Genomic DNA, 22313 nt, shown 5'->3' with positions numbered 1-22313 from the left:
GCAAATCATGTCATGAAATCTGAATTATATCTTCAAAGAAAGGCAGGGCTATGGAAGGGCTGGGTCTTAAGCAAAGAGAGTATTACCAGCTTGGTGTTTGAGAACTGTCACTCTCGGATGGCGAATGGAGTGGAAGAGAACAGAGCTAAAGGCAGGGAACTTGCCTGGAACTACTGACCTGGAAGTGGACAGTGACAGCAAACATGAGGCTAGACAAACAGATTCCAGAGAAACTAGAGATAAGACAGACAGAACTTAATCATTGTTGTTTATTATATCTTGTCCTCTTTTATATATATTTTTGTGCATTTTACTTATAGAGAGGGTGTTAAAAGGTTATAAATTAAAGGTATTTCACATTAAAGAATAATGGAAACAATATCTTACTCCCTATTCAATCCCCCAAATCTTAGAAGAGTTACAGAAGCAAAGCTACAACAGATTCACAGAATGCTAATCAAATATCGCATCAGAATATGCGACGTGATTTCTTTTGTCCTTTGTACAATTAGTAATATATAACTTGTACATAATACGTAAGCAATATACGACATAAATTGACAAACAGCAATACCACTTGTTTGTCCGCACGCCAAAGAACTATGAGCAGCCTCCCTACGGCTCTTCTGTAAATGATACAATGGCTCTTAATGGTCGGCAGAGCCTTTTCTTTCCTGCCCATGTCTGCATGTCCAAATCCAAAAATATACTCTCCAGCTCATTTCAACTGCCATGCAGCTGTCTCAGATACCAGAACCTGGAGGTAACAAATCTTTTCCCCCACAGAGGTCCCATATTCTTTTTATGACACTTCATGTTCTACTTTGTGTAGACTATAAGCTACTTGTAACCAGGGTCCTTGCCATTTTTTATATAATTTACCCATAGTACTTAGCATAGTGCCTGGCATGCCATAGAAACTCCATTAATATTTGTCAAATGAATAAATCAATACCTATTTCCAGCTGCTCTTTCCACCTCTGCCTTGTTTCACCTTGATCAATAGCAACGGAAATGCTGCCGAGATCAAAGCCTCCTGGGACCTTCTGAATTATAGGTTCAGGGAACAAGGTTCACTGGCAACTATGTAGAAACTATACCAGATATTTCACTCAAAGAGATACTGCTAAACCACATGTCTAAACTGTGATTTATAATCTTTCTGACAACACTGCCCATTGACTATTTTAGCATAAAAATTCCAACCACAAATTTTTTCAGAACTTGGCTATCCCCACATATCACACTATACATAAGAAAATGCTCTAGCTAACCAGATTGGGGTCCCTATACTGAAACTAAAGACAGTTTTAATGACTTTTTTTTCATTGCACCACTTCTCTACATTGCATATGTTTGAATTTTTTAAACATTACATTATTGCAAAAACAATTTTTCTTAGGGCCACACCCAAGTCACATGGAAGTTCCCAGGCTAGAGGTCAAATCAGAGCTGCAGCTGCCAGCCTATGCCACAGCCACAGCAATGCCAGATCAGGCTGCATCTGCAACCTACACCACAGCTCACGACAACACCAGATCCTTAACCCACTGAGCAGGGCTAGGGATCGAACCTGCTTCCTCACAGATACTAGTCAGGTTCTTTACCACTGAGCCACAACAGGAACTCTGTAAAAACAATTTTTCTCTTTTTTTTTTTTTTTTTTTTGTCTTTTTAAGGCCTCACATGAGGCCTATGGAAGTTTCCAGGCAAAGGGTCAAATCATAGCTATAGCTGCCAACAAACACCACAGCCACAGCAACACAGGATCCCAGCAGTGCCTGCAACCTAAATCACAGCTCACAGCAGCTCTGGATCATGAACCCACTGAGGAAGGCCAGGGATTAAATCCATGGATACTAGTCGGGTTCATTACTGCTGAGCCATAATGGGAATTTCTAAAAACGATTTTAAATTAAAAACACAAACCCAAACAAATAAAACCCAGAATCCTGAATCACTCTTGAGAACTGCAGAGTGTATTCCATCATGGGCCATCTCAGTTTGACTCTAGACTAATGTTCTTAAAACTGACTCTCAGTTTTGATTTCATTTGTTTCATGGGGATGGGGGGGGAGGGGCAGTGCTTTCAAAGAGCCAAGTGGTATACAGCAGAAATTGGTGCAATACTGTAAATCAACTATAGTTAATTTTTTAATGTGTTTTTAAAAATAGAGCCAACTGGATCTGTGGCTCAGAACACTGAAGCACAACCAGAAAATTTGGGATGGCTCTTGACTTCATATCTCTTAAGTTTCTGGAGACACAGGATCTTCTTGGCAGAGGCAGCTTGTTAGCTGACCGTGGTGGACATGTGTTGCTTTTGCTGCCTCCATCTATCTGCTTCCTGCGATAACAATTCCTAACTTTCCACTTGAGGATCCGCGCCAGCCCCATTCTCAATCCGTGAAGAAGCTGATGCCACCTCTGAACTGGGGAGTGGAGTTTAACACCAAGACGAAGTCAACCTGAGCATCCATCTCTCCCAGCCACTGACAGGTTCCTTCTTGGGCGCATCACAGAAATCAGGCCAGTGAGGGCTGAGGAGGTTCAGGCTTCTGTGTGGCTACAGGGAAGGGAACTCTTTCTCACTGGCTTTGGTATTGGGTTAATGTGTTCTCATTGTTGCTTGAAGGCATCTTGCACAGCCTGACAAAGAACTGAACACAGCACAAGGCAGCCATATTAACCACTAGAGGTAAAAGAAGACAGATTCTGATGACATCATGGGAGCCCCGAATAGCTGCCTTTGAAGATTTTCCCTGGCCTTTCAGCTGTGTGAGTCAATAAATTACATGAAGTGCTCTGACTGATCTGTAGCTTAATCTCTCCCTTTTGTAATTAAGCCACACTGAATAGTGAGATGGCTTGACAGCACAGCACTTTGTAAGGTTTGTGCTCCAAAGGAAGATGCATAAACTTAAAGCATAACTCTTACTTGTCGAAACACATGAATGACTGCTGAAAATGTGACTTCTTATCCATTAAATTCTGTGATTAATTCTATTAATATTGCATGCCTACTCTGTGACTGTGCTATGCTCAGTGCCAATGCCAGCAAAGTCAGGGCAGCTCAGCAATGGGAAATAAATGCAGTCTTTGAATGTTTCCATTTGCTCAACTGCTTTATCTAGCTCTGTTTGAGATTTTTATAACAAAAAAAGAGTTGACTATTTCCGTCATATAACTGTTCCTGGCCCGACTCCCTCCTGAATAACTGGGGGGTCTCTGTGACATCCAGGCTGGGGCTGGAAGAACAGGAGTGGGCATTTGCTTAAGGTTTCCTCTGGCTCATGAGCCTAGAACAAGGAAGCTTCCAAAGATAGGTTCCAGAAAGAAAGCTGAGACCAAGCAACACAATCTCATCAAAGCAATAAATTGAGGGGAATGGGCACAGAGTGAGACAAAAACACGTGGGAGCCACTGGAGAAATCAGGAGCAACTGGTTGAAACAGAAGGTGGAAGACGGAGAATCCCAGAGAGGCAGGTTATCACACCTGGGAAAGGGGCTATGAAGGTGCCCAGCTAACTCAGACAAGCAGGAAAATATCGCAGAGTCATCATTCTTTTTACTACGTTAGTGGAAACAATTCACTTGTCTAAATGAAAATCAAAGGACATCAGGAAGAGAAAGAGACCCCATGGATTTCCTATCCTGTTTTTGTCACTTTAGACTGTGAGCTGGAAATGATTAGCAATCAGCATCCACTTCAACTCCCCTCAAGGCTGCCTTCCACTTGTGCTGAGACTGGAAAGCTTGAAAAGCAGATCTCCCCACATTCCAGCAAGACTTCTGGAATCAGGATCCACCAAATAGAAGCGACTGCAGGAGAGCTGGAAGGTGGAAGGGAGGTGAGAACAATCACTCTGCTCTTCTTTTGCCTGCTGCTGACAAGCAGGATTAGGGGTGGGGAGATACTGGGTTTTACCGCAAAACAGTCCCAGCGTCCAGTCAGCAGATTTGTGAGGCTATTGTGGGGAGCTCTTGAATTCCACAGTTCCATGGCCACCGCCCGACTTCCCCAACTTCCTGAACAAGTAGCAGCTAAATTTTCAGGCCAGTTCAGCATTTTTAGGAGTCACCTCTGAAGGCCCAGCATTGCGCTCACAACTCCAAATTTATTGATAAGAACAAAATTCTATTTAAATCTCTTCTTAAAGGAGCAAAATGGTTTCTGCTTCCTGAAATGAAATAGTCCACTTCCTAAAGCATTACAGAATTGCAGTGATAAACGAGTCAAGCCAAAGACGAATCCTGTTCACAGGGAGGGGCCATTTGGGTACAAATGATAGTTCACATAACAGAAAAAGCATTGGGAAGTATGCAGATGAGCAAAGCGGCAGAACAGACGCATCTCTGCAGCAGCCGATTGTGTCTTATTATCTTTGTCCCCAGGTAGAAGGGTTTCTATGAGGCAAACCTCCATAACGCCAAGCTCTCCGTTCTGAAGTGTTAGCCAAGTTAATGAGGTTCCTGGTACTCACTTGTCATTTCCCCATTGGAGGCACTTAGACCCAATGTGGAACATTAATAAATTGAATAGGTCACCAAATACAGTGGTCTTGTCAAGATGGAGCTGTTTGTAAGAGGTTATGAATCAGATTAAAATCCTCATTTGTCACAGAGCCAGGGAGGTGATACTCTTCCCTTGGCCACAGATCCCGCCACACTTCTCAGAGAACATTATATAAACCCAAATTACAATGTTATCAGAAAGCATTACCAATTAGAGTATGCAGATGACTACCTGTTTCTCTCATTAAAAGCACAGCAAGAAATAATAAGGATGGAATGCCATCCTGGGGAAAGCAGAGTCTTGAAAGTCAATATAGCCATTGAATCTAGCATATAGCGGCCCTGGAAGGAAGGTGATTCAGCAAAAATTTGGTATTTGTGAAGATCTGACTCAAAACCTCTACCATTTTTCAGCACTGCAAGTAGGAGGCAGAAGGCTTTTTCCTTTTTTCCCCTGGAGTCAGGGTGGGAGCTGCAGCTCTGTCCTGTGCTTAGTACTGCCACGGGGTCACAGGTCCCCAAAAGACCTGGAAGTCCAGGTCCTATGGGGCTGCCAGGGGAACTTCTAAAGTGACTCTGACAAATTCCAAATGCAGGATCTGTTTAAGAGCTGCAGTGGTCTTGGAAAAGCTGAAAATGAGAGAGACTTCAGAGAAACAGGATTTGTATGATTATCTATTGCTTGTGAAAAATTTTTTTTTCTTTTTGCCATTTCTTGGGCTGCTCTCGCAGCATATGTAGGTTCCCAGGCTAGGGGTCGAATTGGAGCTGTAGCTGCTGGCCTACGCCAGAGCCACAGCAACACGGGATCCGAGCCACGTCTGCGACCTATACCACAGCTCACGGCAACACCGGATCCTTAACCCACTGAGCAAGGCCAGGGATTGAACCTGCAACCTCATGGTTCCTAGTCGGATTCGTTAACCACTGAGCCACAATGGGAACTCCATTGCAAATAATTTGTTAAATGCATTTTATACTTGGAGGAGATTGTACAGATATCGTCCTCTGCATTTTCACTGGTTGCTTGTAAACATGTGAGTCATTACACATGCTAATAGTATAAATAATTTATCTTTTTTTCAATGTTAGTGTACCTACTTTTCATGCATGAGAATCCTAGGAAGAGAGGTGTTACAAAAGAGAAAACAACCCAAAATTCTCCACTTTAGTCACTTAAATCTAGTAAGGTAACCTGCATTCCTAGTGCTTAGCTCCTCCAAATGTCTATCCCCTTATTAACAGCTATGCTTTATTAAAATAACGATTTCACATAGCATTTCTGCAGCAAAGGAGCATGACAATCAAGTCTAAATCCATATTCTGCAGTTCGGTATGTGTGCTTCCCCTAAATTATCATTATTAACCAAGTTATAAAGATTCAGGTAAGAAATTCAAAATGTAGGCCAACGTTAGGAAGAAAGAGCTACCAAACACAAACAAAGGCATTTGGCCATAAAATGCCATGTGAGGGAGTTCCTGTCATGGCTCAGCTGTAACCAACCCGACTAGGATCCATGAGGATGCAGGTCCGATCCCCGGCCCTGCTCAGCAGGTTAAGGATCCTGGGTTGCTGTGGCTGTGGCGTAGGCCGACAGCTGTAGTTCTGATTTGACTCCTAGACTGGGAACTTTCAGACGCCTCGGTGCAGCCCTAAAGGAAAAATAAAATAAAATAAAATGTGTGATTTTAAGCATTTTAGAATATATCATTCCATTGTTGTAAAATTAATTCCTGATGTGTGTATTTATAAAATGTATACACACACGGGACCAATATTTGAAGACATGGTCAAATTAGAATGTTTTAAACAATATAAAAACCTATTAATTGTTCTTCTATGAACCTTTACAAAGCAGAGAGCAGCTGAAGTCAACATTAATACTCAGAAATTTATTTCAAAATATAAGAGAAAAGAGCATGGAGGTGGCGTTACTGTTTGTCGCCTGCATGTACATCAGACCCTGCAAGTGATTCTGCAGTTGCCTCACAGTGGGGCCCTCCAAGCCTGTTAGATTATCTGATTCCTGGGCTCTGCTACGCATCTAACTCCCGCATCCAGCAGAGCTCGGGGTCATTCTTAGGTCATAGTGGTTAAAGATGGCTGTCAATTCACTGCTTGGGTTTCCAGTCTCCCTTTATCTCTGCCATATTGACGATTCTTAGTGATAATTTAGGAATTTAACCACACCAACCATATGCATGTTGTGTGGTTAAATGGTGTGTTATGTAGCACCAAAGCAACTGTTTTAAAAGCTCGGTGTGCTGTATTTGAAAGAGTTTATTACTCTTTGAAAGCTAAGAACTGGAACAGATACATACTTTTATCTGAATAAACAGTTATGGTTCTATGCTGCTTTGCAAATTTAAAAAGGGGGACTGTAATAAAACAAGTTGAAACTAGCTGATCCTGCTTTTTTTCAGTGCAAAAGTAATTATTATTCAGTAAAAAAATATGCAGGGAAAAAAAATAATTGCATAAGAGGACATTATATTCCTGAGAGTATCCACCTGGTGTTTTTATTTTGATGAAGACCCTTTTGGATCCATACGCCCGAGCAACTTAATGGTTGCCACAATTCTCTATGGCTAAGGAGAAAGACAAGCCTTAATTGTAAATTTGCACATGCTTTATTGCCAATGCAATGGCATGAACACATTTAACAGGAGTGTCATTCCATTTAATTACTCGGATTTTGACATGGACCTACCACAGATAAAATTGATGGTATGAGTTACGAGAACCATAAAAAATCACTGCTTTCTCCTCAAGGGGTGAGTATTAAGGTGTTCTTCCATATTCTCTACAGCTATCTGTGTTAGGTGAGGAAAAACTAAAGCATGGTAATAGGAAACCCATCCTCAGATTGCTTCCTTCCAAACCGAGTTATGTTTGTGACATGACCATGATGAATGATCTTTTTTTTTTTTTTTTCAGCTTGCCGGGGTAAGATCTGTGACATTTAAAGAAAAATAAACAAATAAATAAGTAGGTGAGTAGACAAAGACAGGGAAAAGTTTTCTTCCAAATCAATCCTGTGTTTAATTTCTATCATATTTTCTATTTCTCAGCTTTTTCTCAGCAGTATTTAATGGTATTCATTATGCTTTTGCCTAAAACAAATGGGAAAAAAAAAAAAATCCCAGGAGCTGGACAATAAGCTCAAGATGTGTTCAAGATGTGTGCAGGTGGACAGAAAGTATGACAGGGCAATGCTAACAGTCACTGCCAGAAATTTAAAACTGGCAGCAAGAGGAAGTCAGCAGCTCTAGTCAAGTAAGTGGTGGTGTGGCGCCTGGCATCCTGGCACATGGAGCCAAGTGGAAAGGTGCCAGATATTGGCTGGAAGAGCATAAAGCGCTGCCTTTCTCTTCCACAAGCTGAGGGAAGGACTTTAGCAGCACAGCATCAATGTTTTATTTGGCCATATTAAACTGTCTGCTACTTGAGTTCATTTTCCACATTCTAGTTGATGACTCACTGAAAAAAAGAAGCTAATGCCTTCTTAAAACATCTCCATGAGCCTCCCTCCTCAGTCCATGGAGAATACCTAAATTCCTAAATAAATCTATCAATTGATTACCCAAACAGATGATGAATCAAAGCATCTCTTTTGGTCTTTTAAACTTGAAACTGTCATTGAAAATAAGCTCATATTTATTTGGCTATTGATCTAGCAGAATCTTCGATAAAAATATTCTGCCGTGTGGTTTCATCCCAAGCTTCCTTTGTCTTTCAATTAAGAAATGTTTTTATGCTGTACCAAGAGAGTGAGATATTCAGAGGATTAAATCAATAGACTATAAATTATACGTAAAAGAAAACATCAGGTCATTGCCCTGACACAACAGATTTATTATTAAAGTAGGCAACTCCATGGCAATTCACTACATTCGTTTTTATAAAGTAAGAGACAGGGAGAGATCAATGATAACTTTGGCTTACTGTTGCTTTTAATGGTTCATTTATAATAGCTACTTATCTCCTATTATTTTAGCTTGCTATAATAATGTCAAGCCAAGAAAAAAAGATAATCACCATTATGGGAATATATATTTAATTCAAGTCTGACTATTCCTTAATCTGATTCATGTATTTGTGTCTGATGCATGTATTTGTGGAGTAGCCAGAAATATTCTAAAATGCATAGTGATTCTTAGTTACACGTTCAGAACTCCATTATACAGTCTACCTTAGGTTTAGAGTACAAAAATCAGGCAGCTTGGGGTGTACGTGCATAGGCATGTTATTAGAGGAACAGCCACACTGCAAGGCCCACCTATAGCCCTCCAGCTCAAACCTGCCTGGTACTAGCAACATCAAGAATAACTGCTGAGGATTTTCCATCGTGGTGCAACAGAAATGAATCCGACTAGGAACCCTGAGGTTGCGGGTTGGATCCCTGGCCTTGCTCAGTGGGTTAAGGATCCGGAGTTGCCGTGAGCTGGGGTGTAGGTCGCAAACGCGGCTCGGATCTAGTGTTGCTATGGCTGTGGCGTAGGCCCGTGGCTCCAGCTCCAATTAAACCCCTAGCCTGGGAACCTCCATATGCCCCGGGTGTGGCCCTAAAAGGATAAAAAGACGAAAAAAAAAAAAATAGAATAACTGCTGAATCCTAAGTAGACCCTTCAGCTTCACTATGTTTCCTAGAAACTATTGTCTTTGAAAATACAAAGCATATTTCTGCTCCAGACATGCATATGGACCCACACTCCATTTGCAGATACTCTGCAGCCACCCTGCCATTTTTGAATAATTACTGCTCTAATTTCAGTGGAGGTTGACACAGGTTTCTAAAGGCCGTCTCAAATGACAGAGAAATAAATTCACCCATATCTTTTGCTAAGGATGCAGGAAGGGGGTCCTCACCAAACAGTCCCCCAGATATCTTCTCTCCTGGAAAACGAAAGTAAATAAATATTAAAGGGGAGGTGGTGCGATTAAACAGGGAGGGGAGGCTCACTGGCACCACCCCCACTTCTTAGGGACACAGGAGTGATAAATTTAAAAGCCTTAGAGGTCCTGCTGTGGCTTAGCGGGTTAAGAACCCAACTAGTATCCATGAGGATTTGGGTTCAACCCTTGGCCTCACTCAATGGGTTAAAGATCCACCGTTGCCACAAAGCTGAGGCATAGGTTGAGGAGGTGGCTCAGACCTGGCATTGCTGTGGCTGTGTCGCAGGCCTGCGGCTGTGTCTCCATTTGACCCCTAGCCTGGGAACCTCCATATGCCATGGGTATGGCCCTAAAAAGACAAAAAAGAAAAGCCCTTGGGTCTCCTTGGCAACAAAAGGTGGCTCCACCACTGCTTGCCCTTGTTGGTGGCCTTATCACTGATCACTTCAGATTCTCCACACCCCCTACTAGTGTTGCACATGCAATTTCATTCTACTTAAAAAGTAGTTTACGTGGAGTTCCTTGGTGGTTTAATGGTTAGGATTTTTCCAAACTCACCAATAAGCACATGAAGAGATGCTCAATATCATAGTCATCAGGGAAATGCAAATTAAAACTACAGTGAAGGAGTTCCTATCGTGACTCAGTAAGTTACAAACTTGACTAGTATCCACGAGGATGCAGGTTTGATCTGTGGTCTCACTCACAGCGTTGAGTGAAAAGCAAAAAAGACAAAAGATGAGTACTTTATATACTTTCTATACTAAGTGTATATTATATTTCAATTAAAAAGCTTTACATTAATTTTTTCAAGTAAAGGTTAAATGGGTTATAAGACATGTGTTCCAGTACAAACTCTGCTACTGCTTTACTATGTCAGATACTCTAGCTGTTGCAGCTGAGCAGAAACACAGAAAGCATTATGTCTGGAAGGAGCCCTGAAGTTCACAGTCACTCACCCCAGAGAAAAGTGATCTGTGAAATGTCACACAGCTACACACAGCCAGAAACTAAAACCAAGGACATCTGACGCTCAAACCAATACTCTAGTTCAGCTCCAGTTCAAGGGCAATTTTTAAAACGAAAGAAAGAAAAGTCAAACCGACCATTTGGCACTGCATAAGCTGCAAATTTTCAACCAGGAGTGCAGCACCGGGCCTCTGTTGGCACATACTTGCTTTTCTCTTCCAAAGGTACTGAGAGAACTAACCAGAAGGTTGCAAAGTGTCCTGAGCTGTTGAAGCAGTGCTACCTGAAGAATCTGAGGCATCAGAGCTCCTTTGATAACAGCCACTTACCATAAAATGTAGATGACCACAGTTCCCAGGGAGGGAGCTCCAACTCAAAATCAAATCTTGGCACATCATCTTCCCCTCCAGGGTCCTCTCCAACCTCGGTTAGTCTCGCCAAGTACACAGACTGTCCTACCACTGGGAGAGTTATTTTAGGGTATAATCTAGGTTATATGACCTTTAATTAACATCTTGAAAATGTAGTTCTTCTGCAACAAAGTCAACTGCTTAAAGCGCGCACCTGCACAAACACCCAGACGTCACAAATCCTGTAAGGCACTGTCCGCTTGCCATACATCTTCCAACATTGTTCGAACAAAACCATGAAAGTGTGAGGAGTGGGCCATACTTCTCTCTACAGCTGAGATATTAAGAAAGTGCTACATCAGCGGCCCCTACTTCCCCTTTCAATGCTCTGTATCTACCTAGATGGCCCTGTGACCTCCCACCCTCTCCTTCGCCAACACCCACGAAGGCCCAAGCACCAACTTCACTCTAACCCCCACCCCCCTGACAAAACAGAAAAGGCTCAAGGATCAGTTATTTATGCTTTTTTTTTTTTTTTGTCTTTTTGCCATTTCTTGGGCCGCTCCCGCGGCACATGGAGGTTCCCAGGCTAGGGGTCTAATCGGAGCTGAAGCCACTGGCCTACACCAGGGCCACAGCAACTCGGGATCCGAGCCGCATCTGCAACCTACACCACAGCTCACGGCAACGCCGGATTGTTAACCCACTGAGCAAGGGCAGGGACCGAACCCGCAACCTCATGGTTCCTAGTCAGATTCGCTAACCACTGCGCCACGACGGGAACTCCTATTTACACTTTTTTGACTGACTGGTTACACTTTAGTTTCAATAACCTTTAGTCAATATGTTAATTCAAGAAACATTTACATTTAAACCTTTTTACACCTCAATGTGGACTGAAAGGTCAATTCTCCATTAAAGAATTTTGAACTTCAATATAACTTCAGCAAGCAAGTAAGAAAAAATTGTGGAAACAAGGAAGAACTGGAGATCACACTTTGTGTCCCCAGCTGTGGGGAGCACGAACCACACGCGAAGAGCTGAGAGGCTGTAGAAAGAACCCAAAGAACTGCCCCTTCACCCACTCGCTCATTCGCCCATTCATGCATTCAGCAAACATTTATCAAGGGGCTACCATGTGCGAGGTTTTGTACAAGGCAGAGGGAATGATTGATAAGATTCGGTCTCTATCTTGGAGTAATTTACAAAGAAGAGTAACAGACAGGATGAAAGAATTTAAAGGCCAAAAGCGAGAGGTGCTCTAGCAAATAAAATGCTAAAGGATCATGTCTTCTCCCTGGGGCAGGGCGCACAGAAGGCAGGTCCGTGAGTTCAGATGGAAGGAGCACGACAGGCTGAAAGGCAGAGAAAGGGCAAAATGAGTTCCCTCATCTTTTGGCCAAATATGTCGGAGAGATGGGAGGGCAATGGTTACCTTTTTTGTGCAAAGAATATTTAAGGCAGGAGGGGGTAACACCAAGCCCAGTGTCTCCTGCAGCCACAAACAAAGATAACTTGGGCTGTGGCAGCAGCTGGGTCCCCTCCTTTCATCTGCAGTCACCTAACCCAGCCAACTGATGATAAGCCAAGATGCCCTGAGCCACTTGAAGGGAAAGACGGGTGCCAGCATGGTCATACAGCTCCATACTCAAGTCACCTTTTTAAAAAAATTTTTTTTTTTTTTTGCTTTTTTAGGACCTCACCTGAGGCATATAGAAGTTCCCAGGCTAGGGGTTGAATTGGAGCTGCAAACGCTGGCCTGCGTCACATACAGACACAGCAACGTGGGATCCAAGCCACATCTGCGACCCACACCACAGCCCACGGCAACACCAGGTCCTTAACCCGCTGAGCAAGGCCAGGGATCAAACCCTCATCCTCATGGATGCTAGTCAGGCTTGTTACCACTGAGCCACACCGGGAACTTCCAAGTCACTATATTTTTAGATTTCTTGGATAGGGCGTCTTAGCTGGGCCCTAGTTAATATAAATATTCATTCCATGTCCATTGTGTATTTATTATGTGACAAGAACTGTATGCTGAGGAAACACAACGTAGGGAATGGACAGAAATGCCCTCTGGGCATAGGCTGCTTATGGTCTAGAAGAAGAGACAGAATATATATATAAAACTACATCTGCAAACTCTGGTAGTGTGTAAAGGAAGCAAGCAGGGTACTCGGGTAAGGCCTCTCTGAAGAAGCATCATTTAGCTAAGGCTCAAGATCTTTGGAGAAAATTGGGGGGTGAGGGCTGATTCCAGCCTCTTTGATGGAACTGGAGACGGCGGGTGAACGATGTGAGCAGCGTGGCAGCCGGAGGAAAGGTGCATCCTAAAGAGACATATACACACATACGTGTATAATCGCATAGACACAGCGAACCATGGGTGATTATCCTGCCTTTAGAGTTGTTCCTAATGCCAGTTTCTCCTTTCAAACCCGAAGGTTTTTCGCACTCCCTTAGTCGCTCACGTACACCAGCACTGGCTCGCCTTGAGAGCAGAGGAACTCTGATTTGGAAGCATCCCTCGATTCTACCTACTGAATTTTCCTAAAAGCAAATCCCCTTTTTTCAGAAGCACACAATTTCCCCAGGATTATCGCTATCTATCTTACTCTCCCCCTCCCCCTTGTTTTTTTTTTTTTTTTTTTTCTTTTTAGGGCTGTATTTGCGGCATACAGAGGTTCCCAGGCTAGGGGTCTAATCAGAACTACAGCTGCCAGCCTACCCGACAGCCACAGCAATGCCAGATCCAAGCTGCATCTTCGACCTACACCACAGCTCACGGCAACGCCGTATCCTTAACCCAATGAGCAAGGCCAGGCATCGAACCTGCAACCTCATGGTTCCTAGTTGGATTTGTTTCCACTGCACCAGGACGGGAACTTGCTCTGTTCCCTTTTCATCTTTTCTGATTCGCAAAACATTTGAAAAGCCTGAAGTTTCTACTTTTCTAACTCCCTTTTCTTTCTACTCCCTTGGCTTTCAGAGTCAAATAGGGGCATGGATTTTATGTTAACACTGCACCAACATCTCGTCTTCTCCAACAAAGGTCATCACAAAACCTTAGCATTTGACCCAAATCACATGTTGACCACAGTCTCAACCAGAATTAAAGGCTTAATTAAAAAAAAAAAAAAGAAGAATTAAAGGCTTACTCTCAAGGTACACATTTCGGGGAGAAAGGCAAATCACCTGTAATTACTCTATAAGACTTTTATAATAAAATCCTTAAAGTCTGTGTTTAAATTCTATTCAAAATATTAATTAAAAATGTAATATAGCATAAATTAGGTAATAGGTTATATGCTTCATTATGATTTGTAAACTCCTTGAAAAGGGATGGTATCTTTTGGAAAAATTCTGCATCAGCGCTGAAAAAATGTTTTAATTCCTGAAGGAGCAAAGTCATGAGATAGGATTCAAATAGAAGGCAGCAAGAAAGAAACCAGATGACGGGAGAGCAGAAGTTCCAAGTGGGGGAAGGGATGGACTGAGAGGTCAGGAAGAGGTGAAGCCAGAAGGAATTCGTAGAGCCAGGAGAGCCGGACAAGAAGTACTTCTCAAGTACCCGCAGCTGACAGGTACTGAACCATTCACCTCGCACAATGACAGATGCTCAGCTAGGGACCGCAAGGGATGCCTTCCACGTCACTCTCAAATGAGGACCAAAAAATCTAGAGAGGAGATGAGAAAGAGGAAAAGTAAGAAGAAGAAAAGTTGGATTTCGAGAGTGTATACAATATTATTAAGAATGAGGGCTCAAGGGCCAGACCGCTGTATTTAAAAGGGAGCATTGCCATTTTCTAGCTGGGTGACCTCTCCCCTCAGGTTCTTCTTCTTTGAAACGGGGATTTTAATAGTTCCTACACCTCCTAGAGCTGTGCAGAGGAGTTTAGTGAGCCAGCCCACGTGCAGTGCCTCGTGCAGGGCCTACCACAATGCATGCCGTCAAGAAGCGTCAGCTGCTCTTACACATAACAGGCTCAGCCTCAGCAGAATAACTTCTCAAGATGGTAAGAAAGGAAAGCCGTACAATCTAACAGGAAATAAGTTTCCTTCTACAATTCTGCTGGATAAATGCATGGTTTCTTGGTGGACAAAGAAAAGGGCCATCTTGGGCTCTGTTAATGTACTAATTTAGGAGTTCCTGTTGTGGCGCAGTGGTTAACGAATCCGACTGGGAACCATGAGGTTGCGGGTTCGGTCCCTGCCCTTGCTCAGTGGGTTGACGATCCGGCGTTGCCGTGAGCTGTGGTGTAGGTTGCAGACGCGGCTCGGATCCCGCGTTGCTGTGGCTCTGGTGTAGGCCGGTGGCTACAGCTCCGATTCAACCCCTAGCCTGGGAACCTCCATATGCCGCGGGAGCAGCCCAAAGAAATAGCAAAAAGACAAAAAAAAAAAAAAATGTACTTATTTAGGTTTAACCAGGTGAAAAGGTGTGTATTAAAGGACCTGGGGAAGCTGGGGAAGGAGTGAAGATGAAATGTGAAGAAGCTGCCATCTGGCCCATCTTACAGAGATACTTTCTAAACCATAGTCCAACTGCCCTCCCACAATTCCAGACCACAGTCCATAAGTCCTAAAACATTTCAAGGCAAATTTATTTGATGGATCGCATGGTACATTGTCAGGATTCTTAGTTGTAAGCAGCAGAAACTGACTACTGGTTATTTAATTGGAAGAAGAACATACAGGTAGCTCAAAAAATTGCTGAGAAGACTAGAAATCAAGCTTGAACAATAGAAAGTTTGGCAGCCAGAGTGAGGGCTAAATGTCACCACACAGCCAGTCTGGGGAGGAGAGCACTACCCTTACCCCAAGCCCCGATGCTGCCAAACCACTAGCCCTAAGTGCTGCTGCATGCTATCTCCAGCACCTTCACCATAGCTGTCCTGGAAACGATGGGCTTACCAAGAAAGCAAGGATATGGCCTTTTCTGGCTCACAGAGAGAAAATTCTCGAAACATAAAAAGTTCAGATATGGGAGTTCCCGTCGTGGCTCAGTAGTTAACGAATCCGACTAGGAACCGTGAGGCTGCGGATTCGATCCCTGGCTTCCATCAGTAGGTTAAGGATCCAGCGTTGCTGTGGCTGTGGTGTAAGCTACACTGTGCAGCTACAGCTCCGATTCGACCCATAGCCTGGGAACCTCCACATGCTGCGAGTGTGGCCTAAAAGCAGAAAAAAAAAGTTCAGATATGGGCCAATTCCACTCAAAAAAAAGAGAGTTCCCTTTGTGCCACAGCAGAAACAAATCCAACTAGTATCCACTCAGTGGGTCTGGAAAGCGGCATTGCCGTGAGCTGTGGTGTAGGTCACAGATTTGGCTTGGATCACGTGTTAATACAGCTGTGGCTGTGGCTGTGGCTGTGGCTGTGGCGGACAGTTGTAGCTCTGATTTGATCCCTAGCCTGGGAACCTCCATATGCCACGAGTGCGGCCCTAAGAAAAGAAAAAAGAAAAGAAAAGAGGAGGGGAGGAGGAAAGAAAAGAAAGAAAGATACCTTACGTAATGAGTAATGGTACTTCCACTGTTTTAACTAATCATCAAATAAAAATTATACCACAGAAACACAGATAGTACTTGTGATAAAAGCGGGAAAAGAAGTAGAATTCAAAATTGTGGCAAACATAATTGCCTTTAAGCAAAAGTATGCATAGGGCCAAAGACTGGACTATAGGGGAAAAAACCCATATTTTGGGAAATGTGTGGTAACTGGATGTTTTTCCTTTATGAATAATTTATCTGTATGACATTATAGACCCATGCTATGTCTTTACTAGGCTATGAGTCCAATAAACAAGTCATTACTATTCTGAGAGGTTCAATTCTGTCCACAGTAAAACCCCAAAAAGAGAAGTTAATTTTTCTCTATGCATATGCCTAATTATATATTTTTAATATTTTTTACAGAACTTAGATAACTCATAGTGTACATACAGGTATTATAACAACCTAACAACAGGCTTCCAAAATTTAAGCACTTAAAATCAGAAAATAATCGAAGGTTAAATCCCTAGTTACATTATTAATCTTACGTTCTTAAGATATGAGGCTTCCACATATGAGAATTAAATGCATGGGCTATAAATTTCAACTTATCACTTACTCTGTAAAGAGGAGGAACTTAGAGAAGTTCTCTAAGCTTCAGTTTTTCTGTCTCTGAATGGGGACAGTAAAACCCACATCATAAGGCTGTTATGAAGAGTAACTGAGAAAACACACATAAAACTCTTAGCTCAGCATCTGCTACCAAGAAAGCCTGAAACAAATGTTAACATAAAAAGAGTAAGTTGTCACAACTTGCTAAAGCCTGGATCTCTCTCCTAGTAGGAGTGCTTCGTATACAGGTAATGAATTGCAAGTTAAGTTCTCCTGGTCCATGGGCACCACAAAGCCCTCAACTTCTATAGCGCCTGAATCAAGGAACAGCCAGGGAGTTAACATGCCCTCTGAGGGGGCTGGGCACTTAAGGAAGCCTGGCTTTCCCTCTTGATTTTTTTCTCTGTCTCATCTGTTGAACCATAAGAAAGATTTCTGAAATAGAAGAAATAAAATGGACCACCCGGTTCCTCTTCACCCGTGGATAAGAGAGATGAGCAGTCACCTTTTCTGTAGGATCCACAGAGATAAGTAGGAAGGAAGAAACCCTCTGGCCATAGATCTAGTTATTCAAACCTGCTTATTCTTAATAACTCTTAGATCTTCAGGATTTAATTATTGCTCGAATTAATTACTGTAATTACCATGTTTAATATAGTAATTAATCATTAATGTTATGAACACATCTAGCTTGAGACTCACTTTTGCCTGCCAGTTTTAATATCGACTTGAGTACATATTAAAGATATAAGCAAATTTTTTTTCTTACCACTAATGGTGCTAGCACCTTTCTGCGCCTCCTTTTCTTCACCTGTAAAATGGAAAAACCAAATTAGACAACTTCTACTGCCTCTTCTTAAATTCTGTGATTCAAAATTAATAAGATCAGTAATGTTGTAATGTTTGTAATTATGCCGAGTCCTTGTTCACCTATCAAAGTTAGAAAACTAAGAAGACGTAACAGTATGTGCTTCTACATATAACTTAACCTGACTTTGTGCAAATTGAGTTCTGAGGCGTTCCCATCGTGGTGCAGCGGAAACGAATCTGACTAGGAACCATGAGGTTGCAGGTTCGATCCCTGGTCTCGCTCAGTGGGTTAAGGAACCCGCATTGCCATGAGCTGTGGTGTAGGTCACAGAGGCAGCTCAGATCTGGCGTTGCTGGGGCTGTGGTGTAGGCCGGCAGCTGTAGCACTGATTAAACCCCTAGCCTGGGACCTTCCATGTGCCACAAGTGCGGCCCAAAACGAAAAAAAAAAAAAAAAAAAAAAAAAAAAAAAATTGAGTTCTGAGGATAACTGGCTTCTAAAGACGGGTTTCCTTTAGGCCTCAATACATTCCTTTCAGTTCTTGTTGAATCTGGTTTCTCTTGTTATGCTGAGTCACGAAGTGTTAAGTGGCAAACTTTGAGGAGTAGCCCCTTTGGGTGAGAATGAATTATGCTTTTCCTTTTTTCTTTAAATGTAAGTTGTGACTGGATTTGTGGTATAAAAAATAGCCAAATGAAAACGAGGGGGTGGAACCTCATGCATTCAAATGTTTGTGACCATATGGATGCTAGCTTTCATGGAGACAGCACATCTGTATTTTACACTGAATATTTCTAATTTTGTCCATATGTTAGCCATGGCACAGACAAAATTTGAGACTATAAAGGGTATCTTTCTTCTCCCCTTCACCAATTAGTGTCAGATATGAAAAAAAGACGTTTATTAAGTTAATCCTCTCATTGACTTTATTGCTAAATTTGACCTCTCTCTTTAGCTTTATTTTCATTCTTATATTTGCCATTGGCTAATTTTCCCAAGGATGGAAAGCTACAGTTTACATATATATCTGATATTCAACAGTCAGTTTCTCCAGCTCTTAATTCCTTACCAGTGAGCAATTTTCCACTATAGTCGCTGTTGAAACACTCACAGTCTGGTAACTCTTTGTAGAGGATTTATGTAGCTGACCCTGTGGAGCAGCATCACACAAGTGGATAATAATTTGGGTTCTGGATTCAGTGGACAAGTTACTACTTAACATCTCAGCCCTCTCCAGTTCCTTATCTGAAAAATGAAAATAAGAAGAAAAGAAAATGGGAGTTTCCGTTGTGGCTCCGTGGTTAACGAATCCGACGAGGAATGATGAGGTTGTGGGTTCGACCCCTGGCCTCGGTCAGTGGGTTAAGGATCCAGCGTTGTTGTGAGCTGTGGTGTAGGTTGCAGACGCAGCTCGGATCCTGTGTTGCTGTGGCTCTGGCATAAGCCAGCAGCTATAGCTCTGATTAGACCCCTAACGTGGGAACCTCCATATGCCTCAGGAGTGGCCCTAGAAAAAGACAAAAAAAAAAAAAAAAAAGAAAGAAAGAAAGAAAGAAAATGAAAATAACAACAATCCTTCCTCTTGGGGCTGATTAAATGAGTTAATGTATGTATTTGACATAGGGCTTGGCTTAGAGTAATCCTGAATGAATACCAGATTTTCAGGATACTGGAAAACCGCATAAATTTTAGAGGATAACTTAAAAGTCAACAAGGGGAGTTCCCATTGTGGCTCAGCCGTAATGAACCGAACTAGTATCCATGAGGATGCAGGTTCGATTCCTGGCTCCACTCAGTGGGTTAAGGATCCAGCATTGCCACAAGCTGTGCCATAGGTTGCAGATGCAGCCAGGATCCAGTGTTGCTGTGGCTGTGGTGTAGGCCCACAGTTGCAGCTCCGATTCAACCCCTAGCCTGGGAACTTCCATATGCCTCGGGTGTGGCCCTAAAAAAAAGAAAGAAAAAGTCAACAAGAACATTAGCCTTATGTTATACTTTAAGAATCTCAAAGTATAGAAAGGTTAAGTATCCCGCCCACGCTTATGCTGTGAATTCGAAAAGACTAAAGAGGCGCCCTGAATTCCAGTCCGGAGCACTTTCCACAGGGACTGCCCCCAAAGTGCTGCCGGTCCAGAGTCCTGCCCTCAAGAAGCTTAGGGTCTCTCAAGAGGGAGCCAAGACTAGCACACACGGATAGTCTAGCTCACAACCCCAGTTATGTGTTCTAGAACAAAGCTTCCTGTGCAAACGGTGGAATTCTGAGAGGCTCAGCTGAAAGAGTGCGAAGTAGTACAGGAAACATTCTAGAAACAAGTGAGACTTGAGGCAAAGCAGGGTTAGACTCCATAACTGAACGAGAGGTTATCTGAGAAGCAAGGATGCTTTGCTGAGCACAGGAGTACTTGTCCTTCTAGGAACATTCACTCATGTTGAGAAACTTGGAGTCATCACACCTGCAACCCCCACCTCCACCCTCAAACGCCAAAGGTGAACTAGAAGGGAAATGAATGTATTACTCAGTGGAACACAGTTTGAAAATATCTGGGAGGAGGGGGCAGGCAAGCAGGAAAGTCGCGCCTCGCCCCCTTTCGAATTAAAAAGGTGGACGAGGGGGCTAGGCTTCCCACCTGCATTCTCTCCTGGGGGGAAAGGTCCTGTCCAGCACGCCGGGTTGGGGCCGGGGGGGGGGGGGGGGGGGTTCCCGGGCGGGCCGGCCGGCCGAGGCCCTGACTAGGAGGAGTCTGACGCCACCTTAGGCCGCAGCTCTCAGCTCCTGCGACTCTGTGCCCGGAGCACCGGGACGCAGGGGTGCCGGCGACCAAAGAAGGAGGAGGCGGGAAGCGCAGCGGGCCCCTGAGACGAGGCGGAGCTCTCGGCCGCCCGGGGGCCGCGCCCCGACTCGGGGGGCGTTCACGGTCAACCGCGCGGGCGCTGGGGCCGGGCTCGGCGCGCCGGCCCCGGGAAGGCCCGGATGCTGCCGCCTCCGGCGCCGCGGGGGTCCCGCGGGGACGCGAAAGGAAGCCGCGACGTCTGCTCCGGAGTTCGGGGCGAGCAGGCGGGGAAGCCGTGGGGGACGGGCGTCGTAGCCGTGACCGTGACGTCGGGGTGCCCCTCCACCTCCACCGGCCCCCGGGGACCCGGCGGCACCCCCCCCCCGCGCCGGCCCCCTACGGCCGTGGCACCGGCCGGGTCTCCGCGCGCGACGCAGCGCCGCCCCCACGAGCTGAGCGCCCGCCGCGCTCTCCCCGCGGCTGCCCGGGTCAAGGTCCCCACTTGCTCTTCGGAATGGAAAATCCCCGTGCTTGGGTTCCCAGAACCGCCTCGCTGACGGGTGGACTGGAGGGGGGGGGGGTCCTGTACCATTTTAAATCATTGCTTTCTGCCTTCTCGTAATAGGGCTGTGGCGATTTTTCTTTTAAAAAGCAGCCGGTCGTAATTTGTGAAATGCTCAGCGCGGCTGAAAAGTATCTCGATTTAAAAAAAAAAAAAAAAAAAAAAAAAAGCATCCAATAGTTTCCCCTTTATCTTCTGTTGCAAACACCTGCGTGGTGTTTTGTGTTTTGTTTTGTTTTGTTTTTTAAACTAACCAAATAACGACCCAAACCTAAAAGGAAGACGTAAAACAATCTGATTTCTATAGATTTGCTTTATGGCGAGACGTTTTACCAATACATTTTTAACAAGAAAAATGTAATGGGATGTTTAAAAAAGAGAGATTGTATTTTAGATATGGTGATCTTTTCATTATTTACAATAAGCCCACATGCAGTCTTTCCACAATATTTTGTGGGATGTAATTGGGATTTGGGGTGGGGTGGGGGAGGAGTTCATAGGCTAACGTCTACCGGGCAGAGTTGCTTGATTGATCCTTGGTTTTCAGTTCTGCAACCTGAAGGTCAGCTATATTTGATGGCTGATGTTATTAAAAATAAGGCTCTAAAACGCTAGGGATTCCAGTTAAGCTTTTCAAACACTGACAGCCGCAGATGTCCGTTTGGGCAGCGGGTTCTGCTGAGATCAGTAGGGCTCCACCGAGAAAGGAAAACGTGGCAGGTTGTGTTGCAAGGAAACTTTATGTTCATTGTTTGGGCTTTGGGGGGGTGTGTGTGTGCACGTGCTTTAGGTGCGCCCTAGTGAGTCGTGAAGAAAATTAAGAAATTTGGTCCAGAACAATTCAGGAGGATGTGCTGTGCCACAAACCAAATAGAAACAAACACGAAAAAGATTCAGTGTTAAGACACCCCCATGGAATATTCCTTGCATCTCTAAGCCCTTCCTGGCCCATACCTTCTGACAATTTAAGAGAGGTTGAACTTCAGTGCAGGCAATTCCTCTTTCATTTATTCTTCCGTAGTCTAGGTTTAAAAACAACAGCAGCAACAAAAATGTATGTGTGTTGAACATTGCCTGCCCACCCTATTTTCATTTTTATGTTTTAAGAACATATGTTTTTACCAGCAAGTAGCCCAACATTTTGTTGTTCCAGCAAGATGGTAGGAACTGTCCATCTGCCCTACAGGGAGATTGTTTCACAGATTCAGTAATGCCGATGACCTCAAAATCAAAGACTTAACTGAGCGGGTGGCTAGTAAACCAGAAGTGGAAAAATTTAAACAACATCCAACCAAAACAAATCATGTAGAATAAATGGGAAGGAACAG

At 43.7% G+C, this 22313-nt stretch overlaps 1 non-coding gene across 2 annotated transcripts; it reads right to left on the bottom strand.

The window, feature by feature from the left end:
* Positions 1-255: 255 nt before the first annotated feature.
* On the bottom strand, positions 256-20570 carry LOC106506836 (uncharacterized). Of its 2 annotated transcripts, none has more exons than XR_014834090.1 (4): positions 20280-20449; positions 18722-18897; positions 17611-17652; positions 256-2660 (listed from the first exon to the last, which is right to left on the bottom strand). It is a non-coding gene; the product is annotated as an uncharacterized LOC106506836 (transcript). The 2 variants fall into 2 exon arrangements; XR_014834091.1 differs by lacking the exon at positions 256-2660 and adding an exon at positions 12403-13516 and having other exon boundaries at positions 16058-17652; positions 20280-20570.
* Positions 20571-22313: the final 1743 nt, after the last annotated feature.

The sequence above is a fragment of the Sus scrofa genome, chromosome 18 (assembly GCF_054392235.1).
Source record: "Sus scrofa isolate SSC_HxYL_T2T_F1_AM1 chromosome 18, Sscrofa_HxYL_maternal_Yorkshire_Landrace_v2.0, whole genome shotgun sequence".
NCBI lineage: Eukaryota > Metazoa > Chordata > Mammalia > Artiodactyla > Suidae > Sus > Sus scrofa.
This window is presented reverse-complemented; position numbering and strand designations above follow the sequence as displayed.